Source organism: Alligator mississippiensis, chromosome 5 (assembly GCF_030867095.1).
Source record: "Alligator mississippiensis isolate rAllMis1 chromosome 5, rAllMis1, whole genome shotgun sequence".
Taxonomy (NCBI): Eukaryota; Metazoa; Chordata; order Crocodylia; family Alligatoridae; genus Alligator; species Alligator mississippiensis.
In genome coordinates this window covers 122,809,165-122,825,669 of record NC_081828.1, presented here as the reverse complement: position 1 = coordinate 122,825,669, position 16,505 = coordinate 122,809,165, and positions in this window count along the sequence as shown.

Below are 16,505 nucleotides of genomic sequence, written 5' to 3'. Positions count from 1 at the left end.
AGGGAATTGTTAGATGGCAGGTTTCCTTCTGTCCCTATAGAACCAGGCCAGGACAGTCAGGGGACTTAACTATATACAAACTTATTTACATTCACTTTTCATAAGGAATAGAAACATGGATATAAACACACACACACAATATCTAAGCTAATAACATAAACAATAACTTCTGGTTAAATGCTATAAAACCTTACAGCAGTGCTCCAGATACAAGGAAATCATAGGTAAGTATCTAATCTGAAACAGACAAACCCCAAAATAAACATAGATAGCCAACAGATAAACTGTAGTTAAGTATAGAGGAACAATAAATAAGCCACAAATAAACAACAGGTGAAATAATAGCAAAAGGGGGTCCCAGCAGAGCCCTAGGTCTCTACTCATCTACTAATTTACAACATGAGAGTTGACAAAATATAAGGTATGACATCACACCACTTATGGCGTAAGAACCTCAAAGATGAGTTTAATCCCAAGGGGAAACCCCAATGCCGTAGGGCTTTTCCCCAAGCCCTTCAAGGAAGCTGGTAACTTGAGGGGGCCCTCCCAGTGAGACCTCCCCTTTCAGGAGTCCTTAACTAACCAGGGGGGACTCCCCTTCCCCAGTGGGAATCCTTTTTCCCTGCAACTCAGGGCTCCCAGGCCTAGAGGATGGACCTTGTCCTCTGCGCCAAGCTGCTCTCTCACCTGTGGTGGGCTTCGGGGACAGGGTCACTGTCCCCTGGAACAGGGCTCCACTATGCAGGGCTTCTGGGGCCTCTGGTTTGGCCCTGTCTGCTGGCTCAGTAGCCCAAGCACCATCTGGCTCCCTGCACTCAACCTTTTGCTATGGGTTGGAGGCCTGGGCCACCTCTGCAGCACTGGGCCCGGTTCACTCCCTGACTCTCCATGCAGCGCCTCCTGCACCGAGCTCCCAGCCTCGTGCTGGTGGTTGGGGACCTGAGCTACCCAAGCACTCCAAAGATCCTGCTCCGTGCACCAGCCTGTGCACTGTGTCTCTGTCCACATGCCAGAGGTTGCAGACCTGAGCCACCTCACACAGCTCCCAGGGTCTGGACGCCATGTGCTGTGCTGCACACCGAGAGCCTAGCTCCTGGAGCCATCTGCCGTTCCCTGCTGATAGAAATCTTCAGGGGCACTTCCAGGCTACTGCTTTGCCCTGCTGAGCAGCTCTCCTCAGCTCTTGTAAGCCCCGATCTTCTCTCTTCTTTGTCCTGGATGCGTCTCCCCCGTGCTGGGCATAGAGCTCCTTTTATACTCTCCAGGGCTCCGCCCCTGAAGTCTCCCGGCCCTGACAGGTTTGCAGTCTACCATCAGGTCAGGGAGAGCTCCTCTCCTTGTCCTCTCAGGAAAGGGGTGTAACTTAACTCCTCTTGCTGCCTCCTGATTTGTGGATGGTCTCCACCAACCAAAATAGCAAAATCTCAAGCCTGAGACTAAACCCAAGCTCCAAAAGGCAAGCCTGATACACAAGGCTCTTTGAAAATTTTGTTCTGAAATTGTCCAGACACATCAGGGATATGTGGTTAGTTTATTTAAAGTAGTTTAGGAAGAAGATTCTTAGTATCTATTGTAACCTGGGTGTACCTGGTTGTGTACCCGCTTCTTCAATTGAAGGGAGTTGTTGGCAGGGCAGGTGCTCTGTGGGGGTGGGAAAAACTGCTGGCTGCATGCAACTTCCCTCCTTCCAATATAGAGAGTCAAACCAGGACACTATATATCTTAACTATATATAATTTTATTAATATTTACAAAACATTGAGATAAATATGCATATAAACACAAACATACAGATATACACATATTTACATATTCTATAAGACTATTACTCAATTTTCTCTATATACATATATAAGCACATCACTAGGGAAAACAGGTGAATCAAAGATAAATACTACACTGGAGGATCCCAGCTGGGCCTCTCTAAAAGTCACACACTCTAGCTTCTATCGTATTATAAATTTACAAATATAATGATACACAAGATATAGTATACCATGTTGAACTCCATTTAAATCTAAATTCACATAAACATTGAAAACTTATATACTAACATATATACTTCTATACCTCCATTTTAAACAACTACTCAGGCCCACAAGATTAAACTAATATTTCAATACAAATGACACAACCTTAAACTTTATCAACTCACAGCTACATAAGTATAAACATACAAAATATAAGGCACCTTCTCACTGAATATAAGGCACAGCAACCTTTGAACTCAAGTTAACTTCACAGGGACACGAAGGCTCAGACTGCTCTGGAGCCTTGGCTGTGATCCTGTGGCTGCGAGGCGAAGAGGAGAAGCTCCCCCAGTGCCCTCTAGGCTTTCCCCCAGCCCAGCCAAAATATTTCTCAATAACTTAAAACTCCGAACTCAGGGAGCACTGTCCCTTTGGGCTTCCCCTGCAATGGTTAGACTTACTGATACAGGTATATTCCCTCTCCCCTGTGGGAGTCCTTTTCCCTGGTAACTCATGACTCTGGGGATTTGCTGGAGGGTCCTTCTCTCTCTCCTGGCAATTTGCCACCTTTCTTGCTATGGCTTCAGCTGTCTCTGGCTTCCTCTGGGCCTGCCAGCCACTGGTAGCTCCGTGCACCGTCGTGTGCAATGAGGGCTTTACTTTTCTACGCGGGGTTGGGGCCCTGAGCTGCCTTGCAGGGTTCCAGGGTCTTAGTTCCAACCAGGGCCCTCCATGCAAGACTTTCACTTTAAATGCCCAGCTTTGTGCCAGGGGCTGTAGACTTGAGCCACCCCACACAGCTCCCAGGGCCTGGGTTTGCTCCTGAATCCACCATGCAGTGCCACCTACACTGAGTCTCCCTGGACTCATACCAGGGGTGGGAGACCCGAGCCACCTCATACGGCTCCAGGGTCCCAGTCCCACATGGACCACGCCATGCATTGTCCATGCACCAAGGACCTAGCCGCTTGCCAGGGGATGAGGACCCAAGCTGCCCTGGGCGGCTCCCAGGGTCCGGGTCCACTCGCGGACCACTTCATGCAGCACTGCCTGCACAGCTCCACTCTGGCTGCATGCCAGGGGTGGAGACCCGAGCCACCTCATGTGGCTCCCACAGTCCCTCCCGTGCACCACCTGTGCACCGCTGAGCTGGTGACCCGAGCTGCCTCATACGGCTGTGCACCGCTCCTCACTCCTCAGTGGTAGCGCTGGGACGCGGCCACTTGCCACTCCCCATCCAGGGACAAGAAGGGGTCTTTGGGCTCTGTAACGGGGGGCCTGCTCTGGGCTGATCTCATTGTGGCCCGCCCACCTGTTGCTGGGCTAACCGCCTGCCTTCTTGCCCGCCATATCTTGTTGTTAATTAATTAGTTCATTGATGTAATTAAGTGGAAGGCTGTCCATTTCCTGCCCCGATGCCAGGGGCCACTATCTGCGGCTCCATTCCTCCCCTACACCACAGCCCAAGCCTCGCTGATGGCATCCATAGTTCTCATAATCACCGGCCCCTCACTGGGCCCCAGAATCCTACTGTTGAACCCCTCTACGATCCCTCCATTCCGGCGGCCTAATCTGCCTTCATTCTCGGTAACATGGCTCCAAGCTGCTTCCCCCCCAGGACCTTGGGATACTAGCCCTGGCCCACTTCCAGGTCAGTCGGAATCCCCAGCCCTCAGCCCTTGGGCGTTCTTCACGGTGGGCCCCTTGGCCCTTTTACCCTTCCAGTCCTGGCCCCAACATTGACCAGTCAGGGGAAATGTCAGACAGGTTCGTGAATCCATGGCCTCACACTCTTCCTCTGAGGTCCACCTTCTAGACCAGGGGTGTCCAACCTTTTTGAATGTGGGGCCGGATCATGAACTTTTTATCACCCAGTGGGCTAGCGAGCCATATTCAAAGACATCGCAGGAAGTGACATCACATCAGGAAATGAAGTCACATGACCTTTGACACCAATGAAGTTGCAGGAAGTGACAATGAAATGGGTCTGCTCCGCAGGCATTTCTTATGTTTTTAATTTTACTCTCTATCTTCTCTCACTGTGCCTGAAATACGCAGAACTCTTTCACTCTCTGGCTGCAGAAAACACAGGTGATTGAGGCACATCAGGTGAAAAAAGTCTGTGCACCAACGTACAGTCCTATGTCTCTAGTACTATTTCAGTTTGTATCCCTGGAGTAAATCTCCAAGGCAAGAAACATGTTGGCTGTTTGGCACAGCTCTCCAATGCTGCAAAAATACGTATACCAAGCCAACAGAAACTAGATGTACTAAATAAACAAATAATACTCATATTTAATAGGACACATCCATTGAAATCAATAGGAGTGTAACAGGGTACTGTCCCAGGGGTGGTCGTGAAATCCCTTGAGCCCCCCTGAGCCCTGGTCACCTTTAGGTTCTTTGGGCAACTTCCCCTTCAACTCAAAAGGGAGACTGCCCCAGAGCTCCCCAAGCTAGATCATATATTCTTGAACACAGGTGTCACTACTCTTTGTCTTCATGGCTAATCACCTGGTCTCCTCATCTCCCCTCCCCTCATTGCCAGCTGGGGACCACGGGCGAGCCCTGCCCACCTCACTGCTGCCCTGCCACCATGATCCACGCTCCCCCGCCATGGCTCCGCTGGCGCTGCCGCTGCCGCCGGTGCTGCCGCAGCTCTGCATCTCCGCCGGTGCTGCTGTGGCTCCATCGGCGCTGCTGCTGCCACCCTGCAGCTCCACCGGTGCTGCCGTGGCTCCACCGCCACTGCTGCCACCGCCCCATGGCTCTGCCGCGCCTCCGCTACCACTGCTGCTGCCGCCCTGTGACTCTGCCAGCGCTGCTGCTGCTGCCGTGGCTCTGCCAGTGCTGCCGCCGCCGCCACAGCTCCACGCCCCGCCACCGTGGTTCCGTGCTCCGCCACCGTGGCTCCGCGCCACTGCGGCAGCTCTGCACTCCACCACTGCTGCCACGGCTCCACGCTCCGCAGTGGCGGCGGCAGCAGTGCTGCCGCCACCACATGCAAGATAAAATGGCTTGGTGGGCCGCATGGAGGCCCGCGGGCCATATGTTGGACAAGCCTGTTCTGGACCCTCTGAACAAGGGGTAACCCACCCAGTTGTGGAGGCTAGGGGTTAAGGCACCCCAACCCACCTTTCACTGGGGTGGTAACTGGCCTGGCATTTCCTGGGGGCTCCTGCGCCACTGGGAGCCCCACCAGGCCACCCACTCCTGGCAGGCGTGCAGTTTTAGGTCATGCCCAGGACCAGGATCCTCCTTACTGTTCCCTACAGATCCTCCCTTACCTCCTGATGATACCAGCAGCCCTCATCAGGCACCTGGCAGCTGCCAACTCCAGGCCCTTAAAGTGGCAGGCACAAACAGGCACAAACCCTGCCACAGGCTCTTTTGAGGCTACTGTATTCTCCCTGCTGGGGAGCTCTCCCCAGCTCTTCTTTAACCCATCTTCCCTCTTCTCCATCCCTCACAGTTGTGTGTCCATGCATTAGGCACACTGTTCTTTTATAGCCTCTGGAGGCTCTGACCCCAGATTACAAAAAGGACCAATCAGGGTGAGGAGCAGTAGGGTCCTTACCCAGGTCCAGGCTCTTCACCTCGCCCCAGGCAGGGGTAGGGCAGCCTCTCCTCCATCACCTCCTGGTTGGTGGGAAAGTCCCACCAGTGGCTCGAAGCCCTATCGAGGCAGCAAGATGGGCTGCTATCAACATGCCTTCCACAAATTTAAGATAGAGAGAATAATGACAATATTTTCCACCTCACTGCTGATCCCCTCTAAAGTTACTGTAACAGTGCTGAGCGTACTCAGCTATTCCTCTACTGATACACAGGAGATTGCCCTGTCCTAGTGGCCTCTCTGGAGTGGACACTGGACTTAGAAGTTTAGCTGGGTGCCATCCAGAGCAATCAGTACACACCATCATAGAAACTTCTATTACAGCAGTAGTTAAAAACATGAGATGTTGCATCTGATGAAGTTTTAAGTTTATTTGTAGCATTGTAAACATAGGTATATGCTGGTAACATGAACGCAAAGGTGCAGAAAATGTCTGATTCTTAATTGCACATACACTGTATGAAGTTGTCACACTCTTTTGAAAGATTCCCCTGATTTATAGTTAGAACATTTGTAGGCCCTGCATCTAGCCTTGCAAAAATCATTTGTATTCCCTGTGGGATTAAAGTCCAGCCCAGCTAGACAGGTGTGGCTGTTCTGGAATATTACTTTCTGCATTGCTTTTGTTAAAATGGATCATGACATTGCAATTATCACTCACTCAAGCTGGCATTTTCTCTTTTCATTACATGGGTTGGATAGATATTCCTAATTCAAACACAGTATTCCCTGAAGTAATCATGTTGGGATGTGTCCAGATCTTAAATCAGATACAAATTGTGCTCCTTGGTGGGACTGTGTCTTGATACGGCTCTTTCTGAAAATCTCCCTTCTACTGCTATGGCACCATAACACCAACCAATGATTTTCAGAAAGAATGATATCTGGACAAGACTTCTGAGGAGAATTGCAGGCATTGACAATCTGAATTATTTTCTTCATTTTCTGACTTTCTTAATTTCATATTTCACCCACTAATTATAACTGAAGAGAAAAAAAATTTGGTGAAGTGTTGTGGGTACTGGGTGATTCTTAGACATAGGGATCTTCTTCCAAATCACAGGGTTGTTTTTATCCAAAAATGGTAAAAACAAAATTGTGCAGTAGCCATTGCTAAAGTCAAGGTCAGCCAAAAAAAAATTAAAAACTCCAGCTGTGATTTAAGGGAATTGGTTGATGAACCTATTGAACCAGAGCCAATTATTTTGCGAAGTCATGGAGAACTGGGGAGAAACCAGAAAATGAGTGAATATAATACTATTTTTTATGAAGGGAAAGTGATCCCAGGAATTATCATCTCAGAATTTCAATTCCCAGTAAAAGTAATGGAACAAAATTAAAAGAAGAATTCAACATACAGAGGATACCAGAGTAATGGACAAAGAGTAACATAGTTTTATAAGGAATTAATCTTGCCAGACAAGTTTATATATATCTTTTCTTATAACATTTAAAAATGAAGAGCTCTAATGAGCTTGGATTTCAGTAAAACATTTAGCACTAAATCTCCAGAAAAGATACTTGAAATGGCCTGGATAAGACCCCTGTAGGGTGTAATGAAAATTATTGCTTGTGTAGAGACATTTATTTAATCAAGATGATACATTGAAAAATAACAATTTTGGGAAAAGTGTCCAGTGGACTACACCATCTTCCTCTAGTTTGAAAGGCCTCACAATGGCACTGTATGGTAGTGAAGTACATCTTTCAAGCAGCATCATAGAGGACTCGCGCAGTTTTAGAGCAATAAAAGTTAACAGTTTCCCTCTGTCCCTATAGAACCAGGCCAGGACAGATAGTTGGCTGCGGTGATATGACCCTGTCACCCGTTCGTGCCCAGGGCAGGGGGGTTGGACCTGATGATCTGTTTAGGTCCCTTCCAACCCTAAGCACTGTGATACTATGACTAGTTTTCTTACTGAAAAGAAATTGGGCCAAATTGCCATAACATTGGAATAAAAAGCCCTGTGTGGTCCAAGTTCATCTTAATGGGTTTGGTACACCTAATATAAGTGACTGTCATTTTGATCAAATTATTTAATAGGAAGAAAATATGTGGTGATATGAGTTACCCTAGGACTTAGCTAAATGGTGCTAAAGCTTCCTTATGTGTTGACACAGTATTGTGAGTGACTGATCCAATCTTTGTTGTCAGTAAAGGACTTATGGTATAAAATCATCAAGTTTGTGGTGTTGGTTTTTGTACCAATTAGTGATATGTTGCTTATTTAGGTTTTGTTGCAGAAGTAATTTAACAAGATTTGAAGGTTGTGATCACAACTGATATTGATTTTACAGGGGGGGGGGTTCCATTAATATGGTGAAAAGGTTGCTTTTCAACATGGGCAGATGGAGAAAGCAAATTCAGCAGCCAGTCAATAAATAATCCACTGCTCTTATCCCTTAAAAATAGCTTGCTACAAGGGAAGAGAATTAGAATGATAGTAATGAAGGTTTCAAAAGGCAGGAGTTATAAAGATACACTAGGATAATCTTATTAAATGACTGCCCTATGTAGTACCTCTCTCTCTCAGGAATGGAAATTTTTGGTCACGAACAGCATCAGGAGGATTTGAAAGGATTTTTTCTTTCTTCAAATTAGTTTGAGATCCTTCTGAAGGATTTAATCACACTTTCTGCTTCTTTTAACCTAATGTTGCTAGTAAGTGGCAATACCAACATCTCATTCTGCAGGTACTTTCTGGTTCCTTCTGGCCAAATTATCAGGGTTCAAAACAAAGGATTTTCTCATTTGCTTTGCCCCCATCCATCACACCTTCACGTATGTTGAATACTTTTCTAGGACTGTCTCACTAAGACCAATTTTATTTTGCCTTACTCAAGAAGACACAAAGCTATTTGCTTCCTCTTTCTCATATCGAAAAAAAAGACTTTAACAGATGGCACCCTGCCATCAAATCCTAGCAGATGTCCAGGTGGGCAGCTGATGGATGCTGCTGATGCTGTGCTCAGCAATGTTACATCTGAGTCTGTTCCTACACTTTCTCAGGGTAATGGTGACTGCAGGTGGAAGTGTGGGTGGATGAGCCAATGGAAAATATGGGTCAGGAGTCATTCCAGTGAAAACAGTGAATTTAACAGCAGTGCAAAATTTGTGCTAGTGAGATCAGGGTCAGGCCCAATGCAATTATATGTAGAGTACAAGCCATTATAAGTTTGCATGATCAAAAAGAACCAATATGAATATAGCATTTAAACCTAGGAGTGGGTTTAGCTATTGGTTTTGCCACTTTAACTTTCTCATAATTCTGATGAAATTTAAGTTAAGAATTTGACCAACATTTATCATATACATGCAGAGAAGGCTCTGAATTCTGCAAAACAGCACAGTAATATAAACAGTATGCTTGTATAACACTGCACTAAATATATAACACTGAAACTTCCTAACCCAACAGTGCCCTCACAGCTTTTGCTGCAAGATCAATTTATAAAACCTGCATGAATCCCTGTGAAACTGCCTAGCAAAAATCCATCTGCATTTTGATGATCCTAGAACCCTGTATTTGGGGATCAATTAGGAAGAGAAGAGTGTCTGAAATAGCTAGAGACAGAACATGCTGACTTGGAGGGTCCTCAAGACCTGCATTCCCAAACTGAGGGTCCTCAAAAACTGCGTTCCTAAACTGATGATAGAATGTGGATGTGTTCTTCCTCTTTCAGTTCATCTGAGTTATGCTTTTTAAAGCTGTTTCATTCTTAAATAACTGTATCCACTAGCTACTGTTGGAATGAACCACACTTTGATTTTAAAAAAATGATCTAAAATCGTCTAAAGGGAGTGAACAGTGGTCATTTCATGTAAAGCTACTTACTACAAGCACAGACAAATGTGAGAAAAATGGTGTGAACAGAATTTAGACAAAATAAGCAGCATGTTAGGGATGCTGAGGTTACTCGTGTGTTTGCATTGTGACTTGAGCTGGTAAAAGATGATTTTCCTAACAAAATGGTTTTTTTTGTGAAAATATCAGTTTTTCTAGGGATTTAAACATGGGAGACATGCAAATATTAAAAAGGTCAGGCATAATATAGGCAGAAAGCAGCCATATCTACTGTGCTATTTTAGATTCTGTACACATGGTACCAATATATTTTTTTAGGTTCAACTTTTTTGATACCCCTTGTCTTCCTGAGCTAAGCACTGGGAATAAGAGTAGGGAGCCTGTCCATTTCATGCTCTCAATGATTCCCTCTACCCCATTTAAATTTAAATTTGCTATGGGGGGGGGGGAAATAATGTTTTGTTGCATCATTAAAAAATGTAGGCTTGTTATGTACCATGTCAAGTAGGCTACAATGGAACAAGGCTATTACATATAAATATAAACTTAATTGGCCCTAATCTCAGAGTCAGAAGGGTGATAGTTTTCATGAGCTAAGCCTGCCACTTCACTAAGACATTGTATCAGATTCAAAAGAAAAATATGTGTAATTTTGGTTTGACACAATTGACAGTGTTGGCAAAAATGCAGTCATTATCTCAGAATTTGCTTTGTGTCCAACAGAAGATTAAGAATCACAGCATGCATCAAACAATACAAGAAAACATATCTAATGCATTGGCAAAGAATGAATAGTTTCCAAACTTCACCGAGGAAGCAAGTTTTAAAAATGTTTTCTAGAGTATGAAATGTAACCACAATTTTTTTGAAAACTAAGGACAGTGATTTACTGGTGTCTACAATATAGTTTCCCTCCACCATCAGCTACTGAGTTAGCAGTTCAATGCTATATAAAAGCTGATAGGTAGGGCAGAGCTAAATTATAGCTTTGGTCCAAATTCTTTTTTTCTGGTTTTCAGCAGATGCTCAAAGTTTGAAGAAGTGGAACTGTGGCTGAATTGGTGCTTTCTGAAATTCCCTAATATGGCAAAGTTGTTAAACTCTGCAAGATCATTGAGTTATAGATCCTTGACACAGGGTCTGACAGGGAAAAAGCATCTTGAAATCTGTTCAGGTCATGCCTTCTTTAATTGCCTCCATCTGGGTCTAAGCTACAGTTGCAGTTGGTTTTAAAAATTGATGTAGATGAAGTAGCTTTAAGAGTTAAATTTCCCCAAGTAGGTGGACCCCTAGAATTTAGACGTTGGCCTGAAAAAGCCTCTCAGTGGCCACGTCTACATGAGACACTGAGTGTGCAGTTGCTCGTTACTACTGCCCAGTAGTAGCACAAGGCATGATGCATAACGCAATGCTAGTGCATAGTAGCAATGAGCTACTGCACAATCAGCCTGACCTAAAAAGCTGTTTGGCAATGCTACTGCGCAGTAGTGACTGCTCAGTCAGCCGAGGGGAGACCTCTCCCCTCCCCAGTCACTAACTGGTTGCTGGGAGTGGGGAGGGGGAAAATGCCCCCCCCCCCCCCCCCCCCCCCGGCTAAGGTGGCACCAGTCGCCTATGGTATCAAACTTAGTTGATTTGGGTCAAACCGGTTTATGCAACTTCTGTCCCAGACCATATAGGTCTGTGAGGGGATGAAGCATGCTCAGGGAGGAATAGCATTTTCAGCAGTTTTAGCTGCTTAAATTTAAAAAGTCTGCTGAGTGCATGCAAACTATTTTTCCATAACTCGACAATGTTTTAATAGATTTTCACACAGATGACATAAAGTACATCCCTGACACAAAGGCCACCTATGGCAAGTTTCAGTTTCCTTCAGCAAAGGGGCCCTAGAGCACTTCAAGAAAAGATTGTGTGGAATTTTTTTAACAAGGCCAAATAATATCTTTTTATCTAGTATTGGTCTTAAAAACTGTTAAACTAAATTTTTCTAACTGCAGCTTCACAATGGGCGCACCTACATGAGACGCTAAAAGCACAGTAGACTAATTCCACTGTGTATTAGCGCGTCACAGTGACAGCCATGCTAATACACTAATGCACAGTAAAATTAGTCTACTGCGCATCAGTATCACGTAAAAGATGTGCACCAGCGCTACTGCACCCTAGTGCTGATTACAGTGCATTAAGTTTAGTACCTGTTATTATAGGTACTAAACTTAATGCACCATAATTACGGCGCATTAATGCACATGTAGATGTGCCCAATGAAAATCAAACTAAACCAAATGTCAAAAACAAAAAATTCCATAAACAAACAAACATGAGGTAGACATTCAGCATAGAAAATTCCTGCCCAAAGAGTTAAAATTTGGCAAAGTTATAAGCAAATGACAACAGAGTCTAATCATGGAAAGCACCAGGCAACCCTGATAGGCAGTACTTAACAGCTTATATTAAAATAAAATAAAAGGCCCAAGTAAACTTAGGTACCACAGTGTTCAGTTCAGGATTTTTTGGAGGTCATACTTCTGTTTTTACACAAGAATATAAATATTATGCCTGTTAAACTAAAAAAGCAATTTAAAATTGATGAGAACTTGGAGCACCAGGACTGCTTCATTCTTATTTATTGGGGAAGTTTGCAATTTCAAAGCCATCCTGCCTGTGGCATTTTAAACTTTGTTTCCTGAGGGAATCTAGCAACTTAAATTTAAAGTGAGATGCTGCTGGTGCTCATAATTTTGAAGAAAGTAAAAAAAAAGTTGTGAAGCCTGACTTTTAATTAGATTAATTGCTTACTACTAATTTGCTTTGCTTCATTTTAATAAGCACTTACAACAGCCTGCTTGTTTATCAGAGACATACTGGGCTAATAACACTTACTTTTATTGGATGTATGTAGAATCTTAATGATAGTTTTAATTTAAGTGTAAACTAAGTGAAAATTGGAACCATGCATCTCGCCAACTTGCAAACCTGTTCAGATCATTTGAGGGAGAAGTCAAAACAGTAATGTTTGAATTTGGATCCTAACTTCTCCATAGGTTGCAGGTTCAGATCAAATGCTCATCTTGTTGCAGGCAGACAAGGTTCCTTGGGTGAATTTGATATCTTTTATTAGACCAACCCAAATAGTTGGAGAATAGTTATTAAGCAAGCTTTCGAGTTCAAAAACCCTTCATCAGGCGAAGGAAGCTTCAGCAGTTGATGTGTGCTCTTTCAGGATGGAATGAAAAGTAAAGAAGCCAGAGGCTGGGCTGGGGAGTCAGTTGCCAGGCAACTTGTTGCAGTTCATTTTTAGATTATATTGTATCAGGATTAAGCCTTGTTGTAAAGTCACATTTAGGATTTGCCAGTTAGTTTTTCTACCATTTGGAAAACTGAAGTTCTCATAGCTGTGGATATGGACTGTCACACTTGGATCCAATGTCAGGCTCACCATGCACAGAGCCTGGTCTGCATTCAGTTGGCACTTTTTAAAGTTACCTGTCTGGTTCATTTGGGTCTAAGGCTCTGTGCATGGTGAGCCTGACATTGGATCCAAGTGTGACAGCTATGATAACTTCAGTTTTTCAAATTTTAGCAAAACTAACTGGCAAATCTAAAGAATTCTAAATATGAGCTTACAACAAAGCTTCATCCTGGTACAATATCATCTAAAAATTATTTTCACGCCTTAAGGTTCCCAAGTTCCAAAGGGCTGGTTTTATACATCACCTGCTAAATGTGTCATCAAATCACTAACATTTTAAAAGAAGCCAAAGAATAGAGAGTTTATTAACTCCACAATAAAAAGTAAAGGCTATGCCTGCATTTCGGTGAACTATTTCTGTTTGGGTTTTAAAAAAATAATAATTGATTTTTTTTTCCCCATGAAGATCTATGTGCTTGACTGGTTTTCTGCTTCAGAAAACCTTACTGCTGTGTGGCTAGTCAGTCCTAGAGGCAGGCCTGTGCCACAGCTCTCTGAGCCTAACGTGTTCATTCTGCTAAATGGTTACCCAGGTCATCAGAAATCTGACAGTGCCATCCAGTGTCATAGAGGACAGTAATATAGTCCTAGGATGATACCACAGCAGTGCAACAGAGAGATTTGTTTTAGAGAGCAAGGTCTAAAAGTCCATCTGAAAGGTGTTTCTCTTCAGGTACTTATTTATCTTTACTCTCCTATTTTCTGAGCATCTTATAATCATTGCTGAATTTTATCCTCCTAAAACCACCTTCTGAAAGTAGAAAAGTACTATCCTCACATTACAGATGGGCAAGTGGGTCAGAGTGTAGACAAACTGGTTTATCCCCATTTGTCTAGGAAGTTTGTGGCTAAATAAAAATTTGTAACCAGCTCTTTATTCCATTTGTGTTTTTTTCAATATATCATTCTTCCTACCTTCATAAACATCCTGTTGGATATATAGCAACTTCTCATTTGGTTAGTGTAGCAACACTATTCACATTTCTATATTCAGTAGCCTCTTACCATTTTAACTTGGGTCCTAATTTAGAGCCTTGATACCATGGGCCTAAATCAGAATCCTCTGCCCCAGAAGCATTTTTGTTTCTGGAGATTAGAAACTTAATTTCATTGCAATTTTCAATTAAAAAAAAACTATAAACACAGGCTCTGAAATCAGTAGTTTGAGACCTGATCTAGCAGTTACTGAGCACCAGGCATAGTGCTTACTACTGTGAAAAGTCTTGTTACAGCAACAGTTGTCTTCAAGCCTCATTGAATTCCAGCTTCTTTTCGCTACTTGGGGGGGGGTGTCTACACGAAATGCTTTACTGTGTAGTACATTAATCGATTGCACAGTAAAGCATCACTTATCTACAATGTGCTCACAATTACTGTGCAGTAAATTAGTCTACTGCAAAGTTAGGTACTACCTATAAATACAGGTAGTAAACTAACTACACACTAGATACTGTACAATAAAACACATGGAGATGCTGACCAGGAGCAAATTTGTTCCTGGTCTGCCTAGCCAGCCGAGGGGATAAGAAGCTCTTTGTCCATGGCCCTGGAGCTCCCTGGCTGCCCCCAGAAGATGGGGAGCTGATCAGGGCCAGGACTGGGGAGCTCTCTGCCCCCTGTTCCTGCTCCCCACGTGGAGCTGGCTGCTCTGGGGGGATAAGCGAGGGCTTGATTCCCAGCCTTCCCCTTCTCCCCATAGCAGCCAGCTCCATGCCAATCAAGGCAGCTGCCAACAAGCCCCGTGCCCAGCAGGAGGCTTATCTACAGCTGCCCCACACTCTGGACAGCTCCCCTTTTATTATCCTGGAGTTTGGGGCATATCTCTATCAGTAGGATACCCTAAGAACATGAGACACAAACTTGCAGATGGATTAGCGGTGTCTCATCACTCAGCAAGCAGGCATCTCACCAATAGGTGTTCTATTATGTATTTGCCAGCTGGCTGGGAAGACTCTGGCTCCAGATTAATTGAAGAGGAAGACAGGAGAAATCCCTCGCAGTAAGTTCACTGAGAGAAAATGACAGTAGTCTGTGTCCACTGATCCTATTTATTCAATAAAGATCCTCTGCCTCCATGAGACTAGTGTTTGGCCAGAGAGAATACTTTTCTCTATTCTCTTTCTGATTCTGTCACTGAAATCTTTTATCAAATATACAAGCAGATGTGGGGCATGCTGTTCTGTAATCTTATGAAAACACTGACCCTTTCAAATGCTGGCCACCCAATGCAATGCCATGGTAGCCATTTATATCCCTCCTGAAAAGCCCCATACTAATTAGGAATATATATAGACTTGACCCAATAAAAGGATATTTTAATATAGGAAACAGTACCTATTTTAAGCTCTGGAAATGGGATGCTAGCACTCTGCTTTATATTAAACTAGACTTTATAGAATTTGCCATAATTGCTTAAGTTCCTATATTAAATGTACATGCACTGATGCCTGTTCTACCAGTAGCCACATCTGTCATGCAAGTTGCTATGGCATCGTCTGGTAAGCATTTTTCAATAATGTATTTTAATAAATTCTTTATCATAAGTTAAAGACTATAGCTGCATGTGCTCAGAGCTACAAATAAAGTATTTATAAATATCTTTTCTAGAAAAAATAATAATTTTGTGTCTTTTTCTGACAGAGTATCTCTATTTGTGGGGTTTAGGTTTTTTTGCTTTATATAAAGTAAGTAACCCTTCACCTGGGTTTCCCCATTCACAAAGGGGGAAACTAAACAATGCTACCTCCCAAGACACAATGGAGGTAAAATGCTTTAAGTCACACAACGAGCTTATTTCAGAGGTGAGAATTCTAGCCCAGTCTCTTAACATTTAGGGTATTATTTAATGAAACTCACCCTTTCTCTGAATTTAAAATAATACCGATTTTACATATCTAGTTAGTCTGCCACCGTATTTGATCATTAAAGCTATGTACAAGCATCCTGTTTCTACGAGCGGTTCTTCTGGTAGAAACCGCAAGTATGCAGACATTCCTACTTTTTCTCCTGGAGCAAAAACAGCTGTTTTGGGAAAAGAGTAACCAGGCTCCAACCACATAGAAGTGGCTCCTGGGAAACCAAAAGTCCGCACACTTTCTTGTGGCTTAATTTATCCCAAAGACTGGAGGAATGAAGCCATGGGGAAGAGTTCTCATGTCTTCCAGAGAACAGGGTCACTTCCGTCTGGACAAGTTGAGAGTGAGGGTGGAGGTGGAAGGCAGTTGCACACATCTTTTGTGTAGATGGGAAGGGGCCCCAGATGCTTCCCTCCCAAGCTGCTCCCACATGGGAATCCCCAGTATAAGAGGAGGGCAGGAGACTGTCCTGCTACTCCATCTGTTTGGCATCCAGACACCAGGAGCTGAACCTCATGAAGAGTTCATTTGAATTTGGGGGAAAAATTTTATTTTATGCTAATTGATTTGCTGTGCCTGAATTGAGCTTTTCAGCTGCAGTCATGGCCTTTGTTTGCATTTTACTCAGTGTTAGCATTGGAGTAATAGAAACAGTATGAAGGATGCCAGCTTTGTGGAGATCAAGACTAATACTTGCTCTAGTAACATTTAGGAAGTGTGCGTTACTATATTCACTTGAATCCAAGATGAGGTTTTTTCCCCCCAAGCAACATGGGGTGGGAGGGC